General features: G+C 44.0%; 1 protein-coding gene across 5 annotated transcripts in view; it reads left to right on the forward strand.

Moving 5' to 3' along the window:
• Positions 1-25,888, forward strand: part of Csgalnact1 (chondroitin sulfate N-acetylgalactosaminyltransferase 1) — a 317,605-nt gene that overhangs the window by 131,561 nt on the left and 160,156 nt on the right. For all 5 annotated transcript variants that reach the window (XM_041674576.1, XM_041674580.1, XM_041674577.1 and 2 more), the window contains 2 exons: positions 9,962-10,110; positions 10,416-10,492. The gene's annotated coding sequence lies outside the window, so the exon portion shown is untranslated. The remainder of the gene's footprint in view (positions 1-9,961; positions 10,111-10,415; positions 10,493-25,888) is intronic.

A 25,888-nucleotide genomic window follows, 5' to 3' on the forward strand; every position in this document is an offset into this window, starting at 1 on the left:
AATGCATATTATCTGGAGATATATTAACATGAGGCTTACATGTTGAGAAACAACAGTAGGAAAACATTAGAAGTCTTGTTTCCCATAATTAAACCATTATGTTTCCACATGAGAAAAACTCTTGATGTGTACAGTAAAAGCACTGCAACCCAGAGCATCCCACAATCTTAAGTCTAGTTGAGGTGATTCAGACAATGTTTGCCTTGGAGGAATCCACTGTACTGAGCTCATGTCCTGTGCTCAGAACCAAGGTTCCAGTGAGGTCATGTGACACAACACTGGTGAGCGATGCCAGGGACACTTTGGATCCCACTTTGGGGTTGATTTAGAATTAATTGTTGGATTTTCGATATTTAGAAACCTTTTACAGTTGCCAAACTTTATGACTCTTAGGTTCAGTTTCATGGCCTCATGTGGGGTCACAATTCACAATTTAAAAAGAGAGTGTATTAAGGTCATCTTAAAAACATGTTGCTCCACCAATTTGACCCTCTGTTTGCTTCAATAATCTAAAATAAAAATTACGACTATAAAACTTGAGCCAGGCCTCTGTGTCTCTGCTGTGCATCCAGAATCCTTTATCACTGGCTGCTCAGTCATACATAGACAGACAGTGACCAATGAATGGAAAGCAAGGGCATTCACTGGCTTGTTAGACCTTCCATGAATCTTTTTACTTCTTGGATTCAATTTTTCATTTCTAAGTTTAAGAGTGTGGGGCATATGTGTCACTTACGATGTCAGAGGGATTTTAATCTTCTGCGATCAAAAATTATTAAGTATGTATTGGAATAACTTTGGAATCAAGCCTCATATAGAACAAGAATCACAAAGGCAATACAATGTGTGTGTGTGTGTGTGTGTGTATATATATATATATATATAATTTTTAAAGTGTCTGTGTGTGTGTGTGTGTGTGTGTGTGTGTGCCTGTGTGTGCAGGTGCTCTCAGAAGCCAGACACATCAGATCTTCCTGCAGTTATAGGCAGTAGTGGGCCACCTGACATAAGTGTTGAATATGAAATCTGGGTCCTAGACAAGAGCAGTATGCTTGTGAAATACAGAACCATCTCTCTAACCTCTACAATTTTTTTTGTTTTTAAAAAAAGGATAAAAGATTGTAAGATGACCCAAGGTTCTGCATCTTGATCCAAACACTGGCTATGCATGTATAACAATGTGTAAAATGCCACTGAGCTAAGAAGGTGTGATGTGGGATTCCCCTCTGTATGATGTGATTACCATTAATGAATAAAGAAACTGCTTTGGACCTATAGCAGGGCAGAACAGAGCTAGGCAGGAAAAACTAAACTGAATGCTGGGAGAAAGAAGGGTGGAGTCGGATAGAAGCCAGAGACAGACACGGGAACTTTACCCCATAAGCCACAGCCATGTGGCGATACACAGATTAATAGAAATGGGTTAAATTAATATAAGAACTAGCCAATAAGAAGCTAGAGCTAATGAGCCAAGCAGTGATTTAATTAATACAGTTTCTGTGTGGTTATTTCGGGAGTCTGGGCAGCCCGGAAAGGAACAAGCAGCCTCTTACTAAAGAGGTGTCGCTTTACAGACTCATGTAAAAGGTGAACTGCAAGATGTTGGGTAGCACAAAGGGAATCCCACAGGGAAAGGCTAGTAAGACAGCAGCCCCTAGTGGCCTTGGAGTCCCAAGCCCATTATCTCACCTGATGAGTCTCAGTGGAGAAAAGATGAGCTTATCAAGTCTATTTAGTGAGGCCGCAGGGAGTTCTGAATGAGTGACAGGGTAGAGAGAGCACTTGGTACTGGGCCATTGAGAGTTTTAAAAGAACATAAAGAGGATTATACAGATGAGTTGATTTCAGGAGCTCAGGTTCCCGTCACTCTTTTGGAATCACCCCAAAGTCTAGAAAGACTAGAGATCTCACTGTTAAAGAGACTCTGAAGGAAAAGACAGATATATTTTATTAATGACGTTGCAAATTCCTCATATCACTTTTTTTGGGGGAGTCACCTGGTAATTTGTAATAAGACACAGAGCTGATTATAGTTTTTAAGTTGTTAATTCCCTACTTCAGATTGTAGCCCAAGGAAATAGCTCAACAAAACTCACAAGATTTATTTACTTAAAAATGCTTCTCTGGCTTATACTGAAGCATGGAAACAACTAGAAGAGGGACGGCTAATTAAGCCATCTTAGCAACACGGCGGGATAGTGCTCCACCGGAAATGGCAGATATATGAGCTAAGGAGATACATAGAGAAGTCAAGCAAAAAATTAGGAAATAGTGTGCCCGTGAATGCTGAACACATAGAACACGGTTACACCATGATAAAGGTTGTCAGTGAACTGTGAATCACTGCTGTGGTCTAGGGACGGTGGGATCTACACTTTGAGGTTTGGTTTGAAATAGTATTATGGTTGGTAAATAAGTCCATCAAGGAATGCAAATGCATAAATCATATGTCCAGAGGTAAGACAGTGTTTATGAAAATGGTATGTAAAGGTCAGAATAAGACATCTGTGCAGGTAGAGGGTGGGACAGAGATTTTAAAGGACTTGTGATTTTAGAGTTTGAGCAAATCACATGTCGTGAAAGTAGTTACCACACAGAAGAAAGGCTTTTTCACATGTCGTGAAAGTAGTTACCACACAGAAGAAAGGCTTTTTCACATGTCGTGAAAGTAGTTACCACACAGAAGAAAGGCTTTTTCCAAAAAGAGTTTTCAATTTGGCTAAATTCACAAAATAGTGAAATAAAAATTCATGAGAGAAGTTGTTCCAGAGACAGCAAGTTTCAGTCAGCTGCTCTGTTATTTTTCCTCAAGCTTTTTCCCTTCTCTCCCCTTTGTCATGATGGAAGGAAGACTTTCTACATTCTGAGGTGCTTTAAAATCTCCTTGTTCTCTCTCTCTCTCTTTTCCTCCCTCCCTCCCTCCCTCCCTCTCTCCCTCCCTCCCTCCCTCCCTCCCTCCCTCCCTCCCTCCTTCCCTCTCCCTCTCCAAGGGTCACAAAATCCATCCACTTAACAAGAGAACATGATTCATTTTTCAGTGCAAAGAGTAACACACACAGTAGAGCCCCGCCAGGACTGGAACTACAGGGCAAGCATAGCAACAGCACCTTGTTTACTCCTTCTGGATGCATGAGATGGTGACAGGGTTGGGGGTGGGGTGGAGGTGAGTGTGTGGTGGGGGCTGGGTTGAGGTCACACATTCCTTCTTTTTCTATCACCAGAAGGTTCAAATCAATACTTTAGTGTATTCATTTTGAAATGAAAAACGTTAGGGTACCAGGATAGCATGGCAGTCCCTGGGTGGGGGGACCCTCTTCCTTTTGAGGTGTTCCTTGTGAACAGACTATTTTTGAAAAATGGTGGCAAATCTTGCTAAGTATGGGAGGGCTCCAGGTCTTTCAGGAAGAGCCAGAGCTTTGTACTTGGCATGTATTGTTACCCTGGAGACACCAATACTTGTTGACTCAAGTAGCAAAGGTAGGAAGGATTCCCTGAAGGAAACCTGAAGGAGTCTTGAACTATTGGTCTAAAACTTTGAAGTTTTCTAAAGAGAAAATAGATTCAAGGATGAAAGACGACTCGCCCACATTTACAGCCACCAGATAGGATGTGGCCCAAAGCATTTCTGAGGATTTCTGCCCACTCTGCTGCCTCCACTCCTTTCTGTAGCACACCAGTCGTCCATGATCGCTTCATGACTGGCCTCTTCCGTAGCCACACAGATGACTACTACCCAACTTTGAGGTGTAGCTGGTAGCTGTCTAATGCACAAAGAGCCTCTTGAAGTCATGAGAAGCATGAATCAGCAAGTCATAAAACACAGCACCAGCCCAGGACCTCATGTTTGCTTTCTTTGTTTGTCTACCAGAGGGGAGAAGTTTAACCTCCAGCATCCAAGTGTGGTGTCATACTACCTGGAAGGGCGTGTGACCCTAAGCAAGTTTTTTGAACTTTCTGAACCATAGAGTCCTCACCTGCACTCTGGGGTTTTGTAACTGTCCCTACTTTCTAGAGGTATTGGTTGAAATTATTTGAAATACTCTTTTAGGTGGGGCCTGCATATTAAGAGCATTCAATATAAATGTCAGCTGCTGATTTACTCAAGGGGGCAGTTAGAGTGACAGACGCCCAGATCTTAAGAAAACAGTGCTATATTTTTAAAAAGGTGTTACATTCACAATAATAGGAGGGAGTGGGAGGACACATGGTGCAGCACATGAGAGGAGGCCAGAGGACAAATTGCACGGAGACAGTTCTTTCCTTCCACCACATGGGTCCTGAGGGTGAAGCTCGGGTCATTAATGCTGGCACCAAGAACTTTACCCACTGAACCATCTCAACAGCCCCCAGCTCTTTACATTCTGTGGGGGCAGAGTATTGTTCTGGCACAATTATTGGTGCTTTAAAGACTTTTCTGAGGTTCCCTTTTACCTCATCTTTTTAACAGGACATACCAAGAACTAAAATCATATTTTAATGATTTAAAAACGTACTGTTAAACATCATCAAACCCTGAACTTACGTGTAATTTCATTGCTACCTTCTATACATGGTAAACATGTCTGCATACAGAAATGATAGATTCCCTATGGCAATATTCATTTGCATTTTGAGAGCAGTTTTGTTAAATGATGCATATGTACAATTAATATTAATGTTTATTTATTTGAAACGTGAGGTAAATATTTTTTCTACACTTCTGGTTTAAACTCTACCCCTCTATAATCCTCCACCAGCCCAAGCCAGTGGATTAATTGAATAAAGTCTATTATATAAACATTTACACAAGGTTTATATTTTCATGATGGAATATTTATTTTGTAACATCATAGTCCATATCTGAAGCTATGAATGGCAGGTTCTCAACCCTCTTGTAGGTGGAACATGATATGGAAGAAACTGGGAAACGGATACAGCAAACCTAGTGCATTTTCAGGATAATGAAGGCTCATGAGGATACAAGTATATTGTTGTAGTGACTTTTTTAAAAAATATTATCATGGTGTTTCTCAGCATGGACATGCCCACATCTGGGAAGATGGCAAAATTGCTGCTCAAAATAAAAAAAAAAAAACATGTCTGTTCAACTTTGATGAAAGGTTGAGTTTCCCCATCTGTCAGTGTCACCAGTCCTATGAGTACAATAGATCAGGCTTCGGTCTTGGACATGTTCAGTCAGACAGAATCATAAAGAAGCCAGAGAGAGCAAACTTTATCCATTCTATCTTATGTTCTGAGCTCACACCTGAGAAGGCTGGGATTAGAGCATCTGGAGAGCATGGCAGTGGTGGAGCTGCCTGTGCTGATCTGAGAGGTGCAGCCAGGATTCTAGCAGACGCATTTTATGTGGGCTCATAAAGAGCACGTCTATTCCCTGTCCTGTAAGGGAATCTGAGGATGGTCTCTCTGATCCAGGCTGTAGTTTGTAAGTGACTTACTCAATGTCATCTGAATACCTGACGGCAAACCTGAAACTGCTTTGACTTTTAGTGTTTATTTCATAATTTTTTATGTCTGATGTGTATGTATGTCCGGCTGTCCATGGAAGGCAGAGGTCAATGTTGGGTGTCTTCCTCAATACCTTGCTACCTGAATTTTTAAAATAGGGTTTCTCATGGAACCTGGAGCCAACAAGCCTCAGGGATTCTCCTGCCTTTGTCTCCCCAGGGCCAGGATTGTAGGCACATGAGTTTACACCTAGCTTTTGTGTGTGCTGAGGATCTGAAGTCGTTCTTACACTAACATGGCAAGTACTTTGTCAGCTGAGCAGTCTCTGAAGCATTGGCCTGGCAGACTGTTACCCCAGCCCTGGGTCTCCCCATGGTGCCTTCTGCTCTGTTGGGGCTCTATCTGTGTGTATTTGTATTTTTTTAATTTGGGTTGTCTCTGTTGCCTGGGCCATTGCATGCCAAACTACTTGTTGTTGATCACTGTGTCTTCTGTGGGATGACTTGTCTTTGTGAAGTGGGGAAAGCCCATCCTGAGAGGTGTGTTTGGTCAATGGAAAAATGTGTTAGGATTGCCTACTCTACATTAGTGAATCTATGAATCGTTACACTCAGAAAGTTCATAACCTTACGTGTTCGAGTCCCTCTCTCCTAGTCGTCACAGATAAGTTATACTATCATGCATCTCTCTTGTTCTTGCAGCTTGTTTCCACCTGTAACTAATTTAGACAAGAATTATTAGCTGGACCAGGAATCAACAGGCAAGGCAACCATGTCCTCACTGAGAACCACTGATGTCCTATCTCCTCATTTCACAGAACTTGACTGGACACTCACAGATGCTTAGGACTTGCATAAAGTCATAGTCAGTCACCTACTAAAGAGGACAGGCCAGGACTCTGGTTCTGGATGGGAGTAAATGCTGCTGATTTCCCTGGGGCATTGTTCATGCCTCGCTAACATCTTGGAGGCCATCAAACTGAGTGGAGCCAGCCCAGAAGGGTTCCCTGGAAGGAGGTGTCTAGCACAAAGACTACATGTAAATATAGCTATGGTGCTCCAGACGGTCTGCTGGGAAGAGCTGGGAAGCGGCTCTCTTTAGGAGGAAGAGCTGTCTGGAGTTACCCTGCTGTATCTTAACTGATTTGGGAGAAAGATTGTTGTTGATCTCAACTAAAGCAAACGGAAGAACTTAGTTTCTTCAGAAAACTAATTACAACTTAGACTGTGGTTTCATTAGTATCTCTTTATGTACTCCAAGCCCCGCCCCCACAGTGTTTGCGTTTCTAGTTGTCATGTGATTTGAAACAGTTCATTTTCTATACATTAGTGGTTTGTTAAATTTTGTGTGTACTGTGTATGTCTGGTGCCTGCAGAGGCCAGAGGAGGGTATGAAATTCTCTAGCCTGGAGCTGCGGATGGTTGTGAGTCACCAGATAGGTGCTGTGAACTGAATGTAGGTCCTTTGCAAGGCAGCAAACACTCTTAAGGCTGTTTATCTGGCTCCTAACGCTGTGTGCATTAAAGGAAGAGCAGATGATTAAACAGCATAATTGTGTACCTCTATCCATCAACGTGAGAAACTGAAGCGAAGGAAATAAGTGTGGCACACTTCAGTGGAAGGATTAGGAAGAAGATGTTTTTTTAATGTGCGTCTATGCGTTCTGGATCAGGGACACAAAGTTCATCCTGTTTTTTTCATTTCCCAGAACGACAAAAGAGTCACCCCGTGGAGTGGGGGTCATGCTTTGGAAATCAGCTCTGCCCTGAAATGCACGATTTACAGTCACTTATTCGGTGTGGAAGGAATGCAGTTAAGAGTATGGTCGCAAGCTTCTTGCAGTGCTTAGTGTCCCAGCGTGCTTTCTTTTCTGAAACACAGTTTTGAAAAAGATGATAATTTTAGAAGCTGGGCACACAATGCCGATCCTGTTCCCAGCTCTGGCTCCCAGGACCGACAGGCAGGGAACTCCACTGACCCATATTTAAAATGTTGTCTCTCAGGATTCAAATGAATTCAGATTCTTATAAGGAAAGATCAGGTGGATCCTGGGAAGGCTGTGTCCTGAAGGCCTCAGTAACAGTCTTTGAATGCTGGTGGCATCTCTACCTGGTCACTGGTCTTTGGCAGCTACTAGTCTGTGGACCCGATCTCCCTTACTAAAGACCCGCACAAGGGACGGACTGTCTTAGTTCTTTTCCTGTTCCTGGCATAAAACACCCCGAGAAGAGAAATTTAAGGGAGAATGGCTTATTTTGGTTTATAGGTCTGAGGTACATAATCAATCATGGTGGAGGAGTCATGGCAACAGGCAAGAGAAGCTGGTCACATTTCATCCACACTAAGAAAGCAGAGAGAATAGGAAATGGGGCTGGGCCATAAAACCTCAGGTCCCACACACAGTGATCCATTTCCTCTAGTGAGGCCCTATTTCCTATCCATAGCCTTCTGAAACAGAGTTGACAGCTGGGACCAAGTATTTAGGCATGTCAGCCAGCGGGGCGGGGGGGGGGGGGTCACATCACAATCACAGCCAGGGTCTTCACAGGCAGTGTCAAGCAATGGAAACAGGGAAGCTTGCTTTTCTCCAGCATTTTGGCTTTGAAAATTAAAATTTCAAAACCTCCTTTACCATAAATTAACCATACCGGTTTCTTAACCCCCTTCCACTACCCCTAATGCATGTGTCCTTCGTGTTGATAAGACTACTGAATGGTTTCCTAAGCAACGCAGCGGTGAGGTTGAGGACACGTCGCTGCATCTGGTTGAACACACCCCTTCTCTTTAACACATCTACTGTTCATCTTCTGGAAATGTTCACTGCGCTGTTTTCTTTTTTCTGCCCTGGTCATGTACTTGGTTTTGCTGGTGATTCTGCATTCTTGTATTGGACTTTCCTCTACCAGCTTGGGAGGATTCCTCTTTGGAGGAACTAGAAGCTTGGGATTACAAAGGAGATTATTCACTTTCCAGAGCCCAGGAGCAGAGTTTTAATGAGTTCTCTTCCCAGAAACCGAGGAAGGAGCTGGACTGTCCTCTGATTCCAACCTGCCTAGTAGCAGGGTCTCAGAGCAGGCTGAATGTGGAAATGACTGAAGGTTTCTGTTCTAGCTGCTGGCAGGAGCGAGGAATGACTGAGTTTATTAATGATCTTGCAGGGCTCCGAGCTGACAGTCTATTTGTTTTCATTATGTAAACCAGCGTGGTTTGGGATTATGCAGATTTCCACCTTTTTACTTAGAAGGCAAAGAATATTCATTAAGGATATCAATAAAGACCAAGGCGGTGATTGAGTCTCCAAAGCTGTCCCCTGCAAGCTGAAAGACAGAAAACTTAAGGGGCTGAGAGAATGAGAGATTGATTGGAAGGCAAATTATAAACCCATTTCAGCTCTTGGCCTGCGGGCTGGGAAGTAACATTATTTGTTGTCAGGGATGGAAAATAACTCAGATTCAGGTCCAAGCGATTATTCCACGTTGACACGGCTGCCTGTCTGCCAACTGCAGCTCCATTTAGACAAAGATTAATTAGCCTGGCAGAGGGGGGCGCGGGCTCTGAGAGCGGGCCTGAAGCGGGATGCTCTGCCCTAGTCTCCACTTTGGAGGTCTGCAGATCTGCCCCCCATGAAGCTGACAACCTACTTTCATTGCTAAACCCACAGCGAACCCGGGTGAGAGACTGGATAGAAAACACTGTGCATGTCTACCGGCTTTCTTAACTCCAACAAGTCAGAGAAAAACCTTCAAACTTCGTTGCTGCCAGGCTGTCCCCATGGAGACAGGGGGGACCAGCTAGCAACCTGTAGACTTGAGTGGCTTATCAATCTTTCCTTTGGCCTTGAATAAACCATGTTGGACTTTTATTATTTCTCCATGGGACATAGAAATGGTAGTGTATACACTCACATGGATATAGTATGCCCATTACTTGAATTATAGGACATTATAGGGATAAAAATAAGGAAAATTCTTGGGGGAAGTGAGCCCCAAGTTAGATCACTGGAAACAGTATATTACAGGCTCGACAAGAGGGCTTTTGAGCCTTACTAGAATCTTCCTTACAAGGAGTCTTTAACCTATTCATCTTTCATCTTTTTCTTGTATCTTAGCTGACTTCTGTTTGTTTCCTCAAGGCATGGGACAGTGTGGGGTCCATTGTAACTCACCCCACCACGAACTTACCGAGGGCAAGATGGCAGTGGAGAGCGGGGGAGGGGGGGGGCTGAGGTTCCTGCCCTCGGGTGGGGGTGAGGAGCTTGGATTATCAACAACACCCTGTCCATTCTCTCCAGCGTTCTGGGCTCCGTGGCAGAGTTCCATCCCGCCAGCGTAGTAACCCCTGTGGACTCTGCGGCAGCCTGGGTTGCTGCTGTTGGGAGCTGTGGTGGGCAGTGGCAGTACGACTCCGAAAGGAAACCCTTGTAGCGTGTGGATTCTCCCCTCCTCATGAAAACTTAGATGAGGATTTTTCTTTTTCACTGTTAACACTTCATTGCACGGATTTCTCCCCCCAGTGGTGGCGCTGAGCGGTACGCGGTGCTAGCAGAAGGGGGCGGTACTTTCTCTCTGGACCCTGACTGGAAGCCCAGTGCGACTCCAGGGCAGTCACCAACAGAAGCAGATGTGCGAGCCCAGCAGCTTGTGTGTCTCTCTTTCTGCCGAGGTTAGTTTGTTTGGGGTTGTTCTTTTCCACGTGGGAGTGCGGTGTTTGGCCTTCCTCTTTCCTCCGCGGGGCTTTCGCGCGTTTAAATGTTGATGGTTTCATTTTAAAAACAAACATTTTTCATTTACTTATTAAAAGAATAAGGGGGGATACTCTACCGCTTTTAGGGTGGGATAATATGTCCAGATGGATTGTGAATTGAATACTAAATCACAGGCATTTGGCCGTTATTAAATCTCACCTATATATAAAGCATGGAAATTTACAGGGGTTACCTCCTGTTTCTTTTCTTCTTACCATTTCAGACTCTTTTCCATTACAAGGAGAGAAGCCAGGATCGTTTTTAACCACTGAAGGACTTATGTAGCCCTCATCCGTGCAGGTAAGTGGTGTGTTTAACACAGGTGACTTAGAAAACATACCTTATGTGGTCTGCACCATTGGGACCTCCCAGCTCTGTACAGCCTGTGTTCAATTCATTTAACTTTTAATGGTTACATTAATGAAGAATTATTTCAAGGTCTCAATATTTTTTAAGTAGCTCAATTACTTTGCTTCGCATCTTCTCATCCATTGGCTATAATCTCTGCTTCACTGCCAAAACTCTTTTGCTGTTTCTGTCTTCCTAGAGTGTCAATCAACAGCAGAGCTAGAAGAAACTTTGTATTTCTTTATATATAAAAAATACTATCCACTTCATCAGGAACACAGTTGAGACAGGATATTAACCTTTCTGAAATATTCGTCCTGCTACCAAATGGGTACAGTGATAATTGTTAAAGGAAAATGGTTTGGCAAGATGAATGCCCCCTTGTCACGTCCCTGAGGGTGTCCAGTGGAACTATCTGAGAATGGCTTCTTTATGAATACATACTGCAAAATCTCCCATAGCCCGTTTTGCTCTTCTAACCAATAATTTTTGGTTTCTTTGCTATAAGGCATTTAATTACAACTGGCAAGAGTAATGTTTTATAAAATATAATTTCAGAACTTCAGAAGCTAAGGCAGGAGAACTAGGAGTTCAGGGTCATCCTTAACTGCCTCACAAGGTCCAGGTTAGCCTGGGCTACAGGAGGTCCTCCTCAGTCTAAACAAGAGCCTCTGAGACAACACTGGTGTTGCGGAGTGAGTGGGCAGCTGTGCACCTGGATCATTTCTTTTGGTTCTCTAGAACTGCAGACGAAAGGTAGATAGCATTGAAGGCCGCTGAGCTGTGCCAGAAGACACCTTCAGCCTAGAAAAGTGCTATTTCCCTTAACACGCTTTAATAGAGCTTTTGTTAGTGATTTTCTATTATTGAGAAGGGGGGGGGCAGGTTTCTAGCACTGTTATCCTGATTAAGATAAAAGAGTAGGGGTTAAGGTGCCTTCCTTGGTTTTGCATTAATGAACTGCCTTGTATGAAGATGATAGAAAATATGGGGTTTTTTAAAGGGATCATATCTGAGTTGTTTATAGTAGAAAACATATACACAACCTCAGCCAGAAGGGAGTCATATGAACACAATAAATGAAATTACTTTTTCACGAACTCTTCTCCGAGTAGCAAGTCAAGGGGCTGTGGAGACTGATGGGGCCAAGCTCAGGGCACAGAGAATGGCTCCCATCTTGAGTTTTAGGTTGCTTAACGTTTTCAAGAATGGCTTGGATGGCGTAAAAGAGAATACTGTCATTTAAAAATCACCTGTGCCATAACTGTTAAAGCCTTGAGATGATGGCAAAAAGGATCCAAGGTGAAAAATTAGCAGGAGAAGCAATCAAAAGCTGATCAAAGTCTATGTGGGGAAGATGCCGAGCTAGGGCCTGGGTGGTGGAGGGTGGGCTGTAGGACCTACATCGGATATGAATAGCAGTTATAATTCTGTTGCAATCTAGTACAGCACCAGGGAAATAGTGCCCAGGAGCCCGGAAGCCTGCTAGGTGAGTGCTAGCTTGGGAGAGTTGCCAGCTGCTCTGTACGTCACGGTCCTGACTCCGGCTTGAACATCTGCAGCAGTGACAGGCAGGTGCTTCACATAGCATAGGACCAGACAACATGGAATCCCATGTGCAAAGGGTTAATTCTTGTTCCAGACATTTAATAGCAGTAGGCCATTCATGTTTTACAGCAGAAATATCCTTGTGTCCTGTATTGTTTTTCTTGTTGTGGTGATGGAATAACTGAACATCTTCAGAGAGGAAGGACTGGTGCTGGCACATCTGTCGTGGTGGCACAGGAACGGTGGCGGAAGCTGCTATGGCTGTGTGGAAGGAGTTTGAAGTAGATGGCTCCATCATTGGGGCAGTCAGGAAGTGTGGGGTGCAGGAACTTGAGGGATTTCTAATTCATAAACCCTACCCCTAGAGATCTAAATCAAGATTTTGTAGCCAAAAGATCCCACAGCCTCCCCAAAATGACAATGTCCCCATAGGAAGAATATGTGCAGGAAACAGCTTAAAACAGTCACAGAGAGTAGGGAGGAATGGACAAGAGCAGGGGTCAGGAAGTGGGACCTTACTAGAAGGGACCTAGTAGCCAAACACACGAGCTGATGGGGCCCCTGCACAGTCAAACCATAATTAAGTCCTACATGTCTCCATCCTGGAGCCCTCCTCAAGGTGGTCCCTTCTCAGTGAATTAACCCTTGCCACAGTTTTATCCTCACTTGGTTCTGCAGTTTACTGATGGATTTACTGCATTTGCATTTCCATACCCATAATTCCGGTCTTGTTAAGGAAGAGCTTTGCTCTTCTCCCCCAGTGTAGCCCCTATCCCTGCTTACACCTTCATGCCCTTGGTCACACTGCTCTCGTCTTCCCACCTTCTGACCTCCTCTTGTCTGTTCCTCCCCTACTCAGTATGACTGTTTGGAGCTGTTGACCTCCATGCCAGTCATCCTGCCAGGTTGCTGTCATCTTGGAACCCCTCAGGGAGCTCTCACCCGTGCTTTAAAGCTCCCTTCGATGGCAGCCCACACAGCACAGCATCCAGCTGACTTTGCTTAGCTCTGACAGCCAGGCCATAACTGCAGTGAAGGGGTGAATGGGTGGATGGACAAGTTAATGAAGGGAGAGCTCATTCCTGAACAGTCTCCTCTCATTGTATTCCCCTGACACCTTTGCTCTGTCTTTTCCTGGGGAGACATTAATAAGCATCTGTTCACCCCAGGTAAAGCAACAATGACAGAACACAGAACTGATTCCACCAAAGTCTTGCTTGGTGAACCAGTGAGTTTCCTGGGGTCACTTACAGGAATAAGGATGAGTGGACACATACAGGACCATGGGTGACTCACATGGAGCTTCATCACCATCCCAGGAAGAGTGATGACTCACAGAAGTTACATCCTGGGGGTTTCCCCGCACAAGTGACAGTCTCCATGGAAGAGTCTCTTCTCCCTTAGCAATTGCTTACGGGTTTGTTTTTATAACCTTATCGTGGGGCCCTTGTGAATTTTAACATTTCCGTGTTTCCCAAGACTGGTAAGTTTTCCGAGTCTCTCTCCTCCCTCCAGGAGGGAATGTTTTAGTACAGAGGGAGTATCTATGCTATGTCACATCCTTTGACATTCTGTTCATGGGCACACCCTCTCACTGCATACAGAGACCTGTTCTGAGCTCATCCTGTCCTGCCTCGTTTCAGTGGGTCAACTCTTCCAGTGGCTTCTTGAGAACAGTGATTTTGTTTGTAGATATCCAACCTTGTAAGTCTTTGCTATTCTTCTACAAGTAAAAAAAAATAAAACAACAACCCACAACTACCAAGCAGCATAAAGTAGAAAGCAAAAAGGGTGTTAGGATTAGCGTGACTACATACTTCATGATGACGTTGTTGCTAACAACAAAGGTGGTGCTGGGAAGATGGCTCTGTGGGTGAAGGGCTTGTGGAATGGTCTCCCAGTGTGGATCCTCTGCACCCACGTGCAAGCCAGGTGTGAAACTCTCACCCCAGAACTTCCTGGTTAGAGAGTCTAGCTAAAAGAGCGAGTTCTAGGTTTAATGAAGTACCCTATCTCGAAAACTAAGGGAGGGAACAGTAGAGGAAGACTTTCAGAGTTTAGCAGCGTGGGTTTGTGGAGATCGTACTTCACTCTCATCTTCAGGGGTTGCTCTGATGTTTCCTATCCATGGGACTTCCCCCTCCCTCTTTATCTTCTCACTGTCTGGTCTCCCTTGGGACTCAGCTGATAAGGAGTGATGGAGGTTGTGGCATGAACCTTTCCTTTTGAAAATCCCATTTGGGTAGGGCTGTTACATCTCTCATATTTTTGTTATTGATATTCATCTACTCATTATATAGCAGAGTTTGGGCACCATGGACCTCAGAAGAGACATGGTCTCTGTTTCCAGGATCTAGTGGATATCAGTTGAGATCTGTCTGAGGATGATTTATGGTTTTGAAAATTCTCTTCAGAGCCTGGCACTGTCAGCATTTTTGTTTGCTCGGTTTGGTACTATACCCACCTGGCCTCTTCCCTTCTTCTTCTTCCTCCTCTTCTTCCTCTTCTTCTTCTTCTTCTTCTTCTTCTTCTTCTTCTTCTCCTCCTCCTCCTCCTCCTCCTCCTCCTCCTCCTCCTCCTCCTCCTCCTCCTCTTCCTCCTCCTCCTCCTTCTTCTTTCCCTTTGTGGGAGCCTAGATATTAGAATAAGGCAACCTAACCCCAGTTCCAGAGCTTCCGAGTTAAACATGTCTAAAGGGAAGTAAAACAAGTGGAGACAACCCAAGATCTATTTTCAGATGAATAATGTATGGTCTGCTCTCACAGTGGGGAATTATTAAAAGGAGTAGACACATGCTAAACTATGGATGAACCTTGCAGACATTATGCTAAGTGCAACAAGCCAGTAAGAAGGCAACAGATTCTCTATGATGCTGCCCAGCTATAAGGAACCTAGAATAGCCATATTGACAGAGAGCGGGATGCAATTGCCAGAGGCAGGCGAGAATGGGAAGTTGCTTAGTTGAATGGGTCAGGAGATTGGTTATAGTGAATATGGTTGGTACCTCAAACTGTTGATGTGGTTTACACCCTTCAACTTATAGATGGCTAAAACGGTCAATTTTATGCTGTAGATAGTTTGTCACAATTAATAAAAAAAAACCCATGGAACTTGCTTCCACAGTGATACCCTTTACAGAAAAACAAAGTGAAAGGGGTTTCTCTGACAGGGCTCTTCTCTTTCTTGTAGCTTTAGTTCTTTAGGCAAATAAATCTATCTTTAAATTTAAATATACTACATATTTTTCATACACATAGCTCCCTTGGTAAGGTATTTGAATTTTATTTTAGACCCTGTTCTTTTTTTTTATTTATTATTGGTTATTTGGCTTTCGCAGGTAAGATGTGACTGTGAGGCCTTCTCTCCCCTCTTCTTTTCCATCAAAGATAACAGGGTCATAAAGCTCATCTACACACACTTTAAAAACTACTTTCGGGAGAGAAATGAGTGGATGTGTTGTGTACACCTTTGATCCCAGCACTTGGCAGAGGCAAGTGGATCTATGTGAGTTCGGGGTCAGTCTGGTCTACACAGCACGTTTTGGGGCCACCAAGTCTACACACAGAGAAACCCTGTCTCAAAAAACCGAGAGAGAGAGAGAGAGAGAGACTAGGCTTAGAAAGAGAGATACCACATTCCTCTCATCTGCAGACTCTAGATTTAAGCTTACACACATGTGTGCTTATGTACATAGCAGAAAAGCAAAGGAAGAGATCTTCAGTACACGTGTGCATGTGTGTGTGTGTGTGTGTGTGTGTGTGTGTGAGAGAGAGAGAGAGAGAGAGAATGTGTGACATGACAGCAGAAGAGGGGCCCATTTGGAAGGAAGATGGGGGGCTGACATGAGAAAGGCAGGGGACTGCGTAAGAACAAGTCTTTAAAATTTATGGATGTTTGTATTAAAGTATCATAATGAAGCTTATCACTTTTATACTAATTAAAGATTAATAAGCATAGTTTGATAACCAGGAGCAGAAGTATTTGTTCTGTCACTAGTAGGGGGCACGACAAATAGATTTCAAGATGTGATTTAATATCTCACAAGAAGCCAGCTATGTCTGTCTTTGTTTCCTGCTTCCCCTTCTCATTACACTGGTCTCTGCGTCTTGTGGAAAACCGTCCCGTGAAAGTGTAACTCGCACTCAGAATGCCCAGCAACCTTTAGGAAGCTGCTTTTTTTCTCAACGTTCCTGATCCACTATCTTTCCTGCCGAATTTACAGCAAAACCAGAATCCCGTCAGATGAGGAACATGTTGGCAGAGAGGGGCAGGAGAGCCAGGGTCTGCTGGAGTAGTGTAGGTAGGGTGAGGTGCACTTTAGGGCAAGAAGATGATATTTTTCTTACTGAATAGTTAGGCTTTTTCGTATTACAAATGTGATTGTGAAGGCAAGTCTGCCTCCCGGAAATAAATAAATAGGCAAACAAATAAGTCACACATAAATCTATCCTTTCTGTTTGGCAAAACATCTAATCCAAGATGGAACTTAAACTGTTCTCCAAAGTTCCTTGAGAAATATACTTCAAACAGAAATACGACTTACTGTTTCTATGTCAGTGTTTTATGAAGAGTCATATACATGATCCACTCACCTAGTACAGAGAGGTCTACGGGGGGGGGGGGGGCTCGGCTTTCAGAGCATTTTGTGCCCACCCATTGCTGGTGCCTGCACTGGAAGGTGGTCTGTGGCGAAAGTCTCAGCCATTGTGGTGAACGAGAAAAGTGTGTGCTGTTTACCGGAGCTGGCTTCCTCCCATGGAAAGCCTTTACCCTAAGGTTCTGGGTTTTCCTTTCTGTTAATCAGAATTTGAAATTTCTTTTAAGGTCACTTATTAATTGTGTCATGATGGTCAGTTTTCATTTTTTATGTTTTAGCAATATAAAATATCAAATATCATTTAGTGGTTTGGGTTGCAGGAAGCAGAAAGTTTATTTATCCTTTTATTTCTTTTTCAATTTTTATTACATTTATTTACTGTGTGTGTGTGTCACACATGTGTGGAGGTCAGAAGACAACTTGTCAGAGTTGGTTATACTCCTCCACGTGGGGTCTAGGGATCAAAGTCAGGTTGTTCCTTATGACTGGTGACTAGTGCCTGTACCATCTCAGGAGAAAGGGAATTTACTAGGGAACTATCCCACAAAAGTGGTGGGAAGTTTAAGAATCTCATACTTTAGCAAAACTTAAAGCAGGAGTGATTTGTCCCATCAGATGGGTTTCTAACTTTCAGAAGCGTGCAAATACAATAGTCATCTTTGTCCCGAGTGTGTAAGATGGTCTTCCCCGTGACTATGGCGACTGGCTCAAATACTATCACTTGTTTTAAAATATTTAACTTTTATGGTAACTTCCTTGCAATGAACTAAATTAAATCCCTTTCCTATAGCTTTCAAAAATTTGCTTCTGTCCTAATTTGAGTCACGGCCTATGCTGGTTTGAAGGCTGTACCTGGATGTTATTAGCTGGGTACCCATGTCCACCTTCCCAAGGAGACAAGACTGCTTGAGTTTACTCTTTCTAGCAAGTTTGGGTGTTCACCTTCCTAGAAATGGATGGAGAGGGGAGGACCTAGGACTTACCACAGGGCAGGGAACCCTGACTGCCCTTTGGACTGGAGAGGGATGGGGAGAGGAGTGGGGGGAGGGGGAGAAGGGTGGGAGGAGGGGGAGAAGGGTGGGAGGAGGGGGAGGGAAATGGGAGGCTGGGAGGAGGTGGAAACTTGTTTTTTTTTTTTTTCTCCTTTTCTCAAAAAAAAAAAATGGAAAAAAAAAGAGAATAAGTAAGAAATTGTCCAGTCAGTAAGCTGAAAGAAGTTTTCATGGAAAGAAAGAACAAGGCATTGGCTGGGTGTAGAGAACAGTGTTAGGGAACGGCATGAGATTTGATGTGATGGGCACAATGAAGCGCTGGGATTGCGTAGAAATCAGGCCTCAGAGGTAGCCCTGGGAGTGAGGGCATCTCTGGACATCTGACTAAGTGCTGTATGAATCAAGGCCACCGTGACAGCGTGACAGAGGCAGGGCACTAGAGAGTAGAGAAACATGGGTACAGGAAGGAGGAGTGAAGAGGGCCTTGCTGCATGCAACCCAGGGCAGTGAGTAAGGACTGGAGTGATCAGAAAGCAGGAGACAGGAGGCACGTGGCAACAGGCTTCTAGGCTAACTCGCCCTGTTAAGTCAGTTGCCAAGTGATACTGTTCACACCATTTGGTTTTGGTGCTGTTGTTTTGGTTTTTCTGTTTTATTAGCTGTGAGGTCTTGAGGGTGAGGGACCTTGTTGGTACAATGTTACATCGTTAGAGCCGAGCATGAGGCCTGGAACAGAGGAGGTGTTTGCCAAATCCTCGGTATAGGCTAACTAGGGATGAGTCATGAGCAGGGCCTTCTGCTCCTCTAATTGGGAAGGTGGTAAAATGCACAGCCAGGGACTGCAACCTTCAGTCAGTTTCAAGCAGGGTCTGTTTTCTCACGATTCTTTTGATAATCTCTTTCTTTGTGCCTCTCTGTTGAATAAGATTATAAGAAAAACTGGAGATAAAAGAAAGTTACATGAGTGAAAGAAAATACTTAATGTTGACAAAGTAAAAATTGCATCAGGGAAATAATATTTGGTTTCTCTGTGTACTATATTTTGAATCCTATTATCCAATTGCTTCATGCTGAAAAACAAATCCAGAAATAATACGCACTAAGGTTGTATATGTACTGGTTAGTGTCCTTGTTAGACGCATTTGAGAAGGTTTCTCCCTTTAGGGCCTCTCCGAAGTATTTCCCTACCATTTGCTTTTGACTAAAGTTTTGCTTCCTTAAGTAGGGAGCCTGTCCCTGGCCTTTTGCACCTCAGCACGTTGGTAGATTGATGCTGTGACCATTGTTTGGTTGCTCTGAGAGACAATTGAGCTTCTCCAGAATTCTAGAACCCTCTCTGCTAGCCCTTCTTAGCCAGGCAAGCCAGTCTGTGTTCCTTAAATCCTCTACACAGCCGCATCTATATCTGCAAACAGCACTGAATTGGAATTGTAACAATCGAGCGTCCCGGGTGGGAAGTACCTGGCACACAGTAAGCCTGCCATAGGTTTTCATCAATATCAACTTTTTGATGTGAATTGTAGTGATGCCTTGTTTGTGTTTTAACATATAAAGCTTGTCTGGGGATCAGAGCCCAGATCTAAGCCACTAGAGGCCAAGAAGTTGTGGCACACACCTTTAATCCCAGAACGTGGGGCACACTTTTAATCCTAGCACTAGGGGGGTGGATACAGGAGTGATAAAGCTTGGCAGAGGGAGGGATATAAGCCAGGAGGAGACAGGAACTGATTGCACTATGAGGTTTGGTGGAGACAGTTGAAGTCTGAGGATCGCCCCTTCGGCCTGAGCGTTGGGAGAGGTCAAAGGTCTCCCTAATGGCTGCTGCTCTGCTTCTCTGATCCTCCACCCCCTAACATCTGGAGACCAAGTGGAATTCATGCTCCAGTGAATTCTCTCCCTCTTCAAAGACGAAAAGATGGCCGATTCTTCCCTTACTCTTTCATGCTCACACTCTTGAGATACTGTTTATTCAGAAATTTAAGCAAAAAGAACCTGGGTGTCAACTGCAGCAGACACTGTCCTGGATGCTGGAGATTCAGGAGGAATGGGACACACTTGTCTTCAAGGCGCAATCTAAAGGGGAGACACAGGAGCTTTGTTTCAGCACAAGACTGAGAAACCTAGAGGGAAGAAATGGCCTCAGTTCCCCAGGGTGCTGAAGCCAAGTTCCTAGGGACTGTGTAGGGGTGAGTTAGGCAGACCAGCCGGGCTGCAGGTGGTTCTCAACTCCAGTGGCGTTTTCAGTGTTGGGATCTAACGCTCCTCGTCCAGAACCCACAAACAAATGTAGAGTACTTTACAAAACAAACCATTGCCCTTTAAAGACGACTTTGGGGCTGCAGCTTCCCAGGGCTGAAGGGGCCACAGTATGGCCTTTGAGTCAACATACAGCTGGCATCAAAGGTGTCAGAGAAAGTTGGGAGCCCTGAGCCACACTCACTAGCACAGTTCAGAATCGCTGGGAGGTCACGTGGTCCTGCCCACAGGGATACCAGGACGATTCTGACTTCACTTCCGGGTTGCAGCTATGATGGCTCCTGTCTGAATGGTTGGCAGGACGGCTCTTTTCCGGCTTGACATCATTGGTTCATTTCACAGTTCTGTGGGAGGTGCCATCCAGCGCGTGCAACAGGGTGAGAACAGACAATCTGCTCCGTATGGTTTGGTACCGCCGCCGTGAACCTCCTGTCAGAGGTCATGCGGTTGTGATCTTCTTTAGCTCAGCTGTTGCCCCTCTTGCATTCCAATGCAGCGTGCACAACGCTTTGATTTTAAGCTATTTTCTTTGGATGTAGTTTCAAATGACAGGAAAGTTGAAATTAGAAACAGTGCAAAGTGTTTTCAGGCCCTTTACCCAGGTTAACCCACTGTCAGCATTTTGTGTCATTTTGTCCTTCATCGTATTCTTTCCCCTGTGCCCCGTGTATATAACACATACAGAAAAACACGGATAATATTTTAAACCACATGAGAAAAAGTGCACACATGTCAGAATTTACAAATGGAAGACAAAGTTAGAGAGAGAATATTCCTCACGTTTGATTAGACACGTAAGACACATTATTCCATTTCGGTTCTGCATCATAGCCAGAAATCTCATTGGCAGTGATAGCTGCTCATCAAGTGCCACACCTGAAGTCACGTGATATCAATCTGACTTTCATTGCGATAGTAATTTTTTTGATCCATGCCTGATTTCTTCCCCGTGTAGTCACCATTTTCCTCCCCGTACACTAATAAGAACAGGCTGTTTGTATACCCCTATCTGTTTGATACAGTCATTGCCCCCAGTGAAATCAGCATCCTTAAACCTCGCTTCACAATTAGGATGTCTGGCTCTGAGCCAAGCTCCCGCCTAATCTTATTATACAGTGAGAGCTCAGGTGGGGAAATTGAATGGATACAAAGGGCTGAAAGGGAGCTAATGTAGCGATCACCGAGCCACTCTGAATGCTTGTTTGCCATCATAGTGATTTATTCTGAATAGCCCATGCTTGGGAGTCGGTAATGAAAATTTGCAGTTTCACAACTATGAAAACATCCTTTAGCCTGCAGGCTGTAGTGAGTGTATATTTCAGTCTCTCTTACCCCAGCCCTTGGCACTTCCAGCAGCAGTTCCGGGGGCTGCTGGGACTTCATGAGGAGCAAGTCCAGGAGCAGATGTCCTTGGCCAACATCTGTTTGAAAATGAAACTCTCTTATTCTTTGTCCTGTTTTGAGGATGAAACAAGAGGTTTCATAAGTTGGAAGTTCTTAAATGTCCTGGTTCATGCAGCCACTAGCATCTCACTGACTTTAATAATATTTTTCAACTAAAAAGTAAGATCTGGCCGGGCAATGGTTGTGCACACCTTTAATCAGAAAAGCTTCAGGAAGTCCCTGAAACTAACTAGATTCACTAGACCCCTCCCTGCTAGGCTAAGAAATAAAAGCTGGGGGAGACCCTCCCTTAGGCAGAGTGAAGTCAAGCTGCAAATAAGGCTCTCAAAAAGAAAATCTGCAAAGAAGAAAAAAAATCTGCTGGCACTTGGGGGACAGAGGCAGGCAGATCTCTGTGAGTTCTAAGCCAGCCTGGGCTACAGAGTGAGTTCCAGGACAGGTTCCAAAGCTACATGCTTCGAAAATCAAACAAACAAAAAGAAGGAGGAGGAAGAGGAGGAGGAGGAAGAGGAGGACAAGGAGGACGAGGAGGAGGAGGAGGAGAAGGAGGAGGTGGAGGAGGAGGAGGAGGCGGAGGAGGAGGAGGAGGAGGAGGAGGAGGAGGAGGAGGAGGAGGAAAGAAAGATCTGTTTTTAAAATTGTGTAATCAAATCTGGAAGGCATAAGATTTTATGTCCTAATAACTCAATGGCTGTTTGAAAAAAGAAAAGGAAAGTTATCAGTCTGAGATCGCTGTTCTGTATGTTCTGTAGCAGTTCCTTAATAAGGGGAGGTGGCAGCCTTTAGGGATGGTTTATCCGTGGAATGGAATTAACCCCCACCACCTCATTGCATGCAGTGATTCCGTTTTATTACAGAAACTTCCCAGCATTGGGTGACAAAACTTTTCCTGGGGAGATGCAACAAATATGTCTACTCTTCCCAATAGTGAGCCCATGACAGACCAAAGAATAGATGCCACCAAAGTCCAGTTTGGTGAACCAATAAGTTTTATTAGGCTTACTTACAAGAACAGGTGAGGGTTACTTAGGGGAAGAGAAATGATTCCGAGACGGCTGTATCACCAAGGCCTACTCCAGGCTGGGTGACAGCTCACAATAACTGGGAAAGTGGAGCACACTGCACAGCCTGCGGGCAGCTCGTCAGGTTGGTGGATGTTCGTTCCAGGTGCCTCAGTCGCTCTAGGTCTCTTCCAGGCTGCTCAGCTGGCCTCTCCTTTTTCCACGCAGCTGAGTCTTTTTTGTAGATTTTCTCCTTGAGAGCCTTATTTGCAGCTTGGCTTCGCTCTGCCTAAGGAAGGGTCTCCCCAGCTTTTATTTCTTAGCCTATCAGGGTGGGGTCTAGTGAATCTAGTTAGTTTTAGGGACTTCCTGAAGCTATTCTGAGTTGTTTACCTTTCTGCTGATGGAGCTTTCTCTAGGATGCAATTTTTTCATTTCTAAAGAAACTGTTTCATACACTACACCCAGGAAGCAGTTTTTCAAGTCTCTGATACCATCACAGCAACCACTGCCCTAAGCCAGTAGTTGTCACGGTATCCAACAGATGTCCGACATCACTACATTTTGCTCAAAATTCAAACTATCCCGAAGTATTATTTTGGCACTCTATTGATATCTCAAGTGCCTTAGTAAACAGTTTGGGAAGCAATGTTTAGGTAAAAGAGCTTTTGGGGGCATATTCTGTCATCTTTCTGTGGTTTTCAGCCAGCCAAATGTGTGATACAGGCTAGGAGCAAGATAGCTGTCAGAAGAGCTAAGGCCTCCATACATGAGTGGAAGGCAGAGATAATTAATAGGATGATATTCAGACCTCACTGGCAGAAGGTAGAAATTCCTTCTTCCATATATGATAGATGTTCGCTAAAGGGACCTGACTGTGGCGTGTTGGATGATATCTACTGTACTGCTGAGCAAGGAAGGGAATGATGGCTGATTTGCTCTGCTCTTGACGGGTTGAGATGCTCTTACTTAATATTTCTTATTTGGTTCATATTTTAATTGGCCCTTCCCAAAGGAATTTATTTTCCTTGGATTAATGATTTGTTTGCAAAACATTTTAGCGTTATCCACTTCAGACTCCCGAAGAATGCTATTCATTTTCAGGAAACTAGGGTTGTAGTAAGATTTATGCCTTTTCCATTACAAGATACAATTGCTGTAAATTAGTACGGTTCTAGTAGAAACCTCATCTGTCACTATCTGCTATAATTTTACTTTCATAGACTTGAGCATCAGCTATGGAAAGACTCCTGATAGGAGATTTTTGAACATTTTGGCTGCTTTGCATTCTATCTAGGAGTGGTTGCTTTACCTAACCTGTGGCTTTGGCAGATGTTTCTGCATCAGAGCACCAGAATACATGAATAAAGGAACAGGAACTCAGGTTACATGGCACCTAGAAATTCTTGAAAGGGTGAGGTGGCGTGGTGTTCAGAGAAGAACTGGATGCCAGCAGATCTTGACTTTCACAAGCTCCTGGATTCCAGGTTAAGTTTGTCCATGTGACTTGTAAGGTATTCAGCACTTCTGATCCATTCAAGAAAGATCACAGAACGTCCTTTCTCTCCCATGAGTCTCTGGGCTCCACTTATGGCTGTGCTGCACTCAGAGTCTAGCTCAGTCCTTGTTTAAGGGGCTCAGAGACTGGAAGGGTGGGACATCTGAGGCTGTATGCTTAGGTACCCAGGGCAAGGAAGCCGGCCTATGTCACATACCAAGCTGCCAAAGCACTTTATTTCAGCTCTCCACAGCTGAAGAACTACTGTGATTGGAGACAGATGGATTATGTCAGTGAACCTGCAGGAAAGTTGAGACAGCAATTGTTAAATATTTGGATTCATCGTAGATCTGGAAGATGAAAGTGTCATACGGGCAAAGCCGTTTAATCTTCCATTTGCTGACGAATTGTCAATGCCCAGGACACAGCCTGGTGTTTAGGGAACTCGGTGAATTTGTCAACAGAGAACGCTGTGGCCTATAATTTATGTTTCTGGAAATTATTTACATTTAGATAATCAATATGCCTGTATGGAAGAAGTACAAAGTTCTTTCTAATTTTTATAGATGAGCTTTATTTAATAATTTACTAAAATCAAATAGCAAACAAAACATTAATATCTCTAAGAATCCCCATCAGCAATCAAGATCTACTGAGAGTGTAACCATGATATTAATAATCTTTTGAGAGATATAGTTACTATTTTTAGCTATGTGTAAGTGTGTGAGACTGTGTGAGTTCAAGTGCATCGTGTGTGCAAGCAGCCAGAGGGCACTGGACCCCCCTAGAACTGGAGAATTGTGGGCTGCCTGGTGTGAGTGCTGGGAGCTGAACCCAGTCCCCTAGAAGAGGACTGTGTGCTGCTGACTGCCGCTCCACCTCTCCATGCTCCAATGCTCTGGCTGTCGCTAACTGAATGCCCATGTCTAGGGCATTTTGTGTAGTATGAGTATATATATATATATATATATATATATATATATATATATATATATATATATAATATAATAGTTGTATTTAATCTTTGAAAATTTGATATATGCATGCAATGAATTTTTACTTCTCTCCTTCAAATCCTCCCAAACTCCATGTCTTTTATATAAAATTAAGCCTTTGAGACCAATTAGTGCTGCCCATATAGGAGCAGGTATGGTTCTGTTCCCGTCTGGAACATGGTCAACTTACTAGCTACTGCACCCCTAAGGGAGCTGACTCTCTGGTCCATGATGCTGTGTGTTCTTAACCCTGGTCCCAGATGGAATGCAGATATGAATGGACTATAGACATCTCTTACTTGTGTTGAACATTTAAAATTCTGACTCCCCAAGAGGCCAGCATGAGAGGCCAACCTGTCCTTGATAATTAGGTCGTCGTATGATGTTGGCATTGGGAGGTACCATACTTCTGACGTTCTCTTGTGAAACACGGATAAGAAATGCTTAGTATTAATTAGGATGCCCACCATGTGGGCTTCCGTAGCTTCTCTGTGCCAGGAGGAAATTTCAAGACAGAGCTACTGCTGAGGATATGGATTATCTAGTAACTATCCCATCAGTAGTATGTGTCCAGCTCCATTTTATTACTTGTATTTGTGTCTATGGGGAATAAATTAGGAACGTGCCACGTCTTTGGAAGACCCCCACAGGTGGGCAAGGTGAGAAACTGGATTCTCACCATTTCCTTCTGAACTAGTCTGCAAATGGAGGTAGTTTTTTAGCAAATTGCTCTTGGAATTCTACGCGCATCATGAAATCCAAAGGGCAAGGACGTGAATGTGGTTTTAAACGAATATTTTCACGGTGCCGTCCTTCCAGAAAATCTGTCGAGGCAACTAATGAGAAGTCATTACATTATATTCCCAAAGGTGTCCTCCAGGGATTGCCAGTGCCGTGGGAGCTTTCCAGAAGCTTTTATGAGCAGATGAACTTGGCAATAACTTATGTGGCATACCTTTAGCCCATGAAGCTTAGGAAAATTCTAAAGGAAAGGCAGACACAGTGTTTGCAGGTTCTCCTGATTTCCTTGGCACCTTTCTAGGATGATGTCTGTTTC

Source organism: Microtus oregoni, unplaced genomic scaffold (genome assembly GCF_018167655.1).
Source record: "Microtus oregoni isolate MIOR12 unplaced genomic scaffold, Mior012 000025F_ref0000491, whole genome shotgun sequence".
NCBI classification, from domain to species: Eukaryota; Metazoa; Chordata; class Mammalia; order Rodentia; family Cricetidae; genus Microtus; species Microtus oregoni.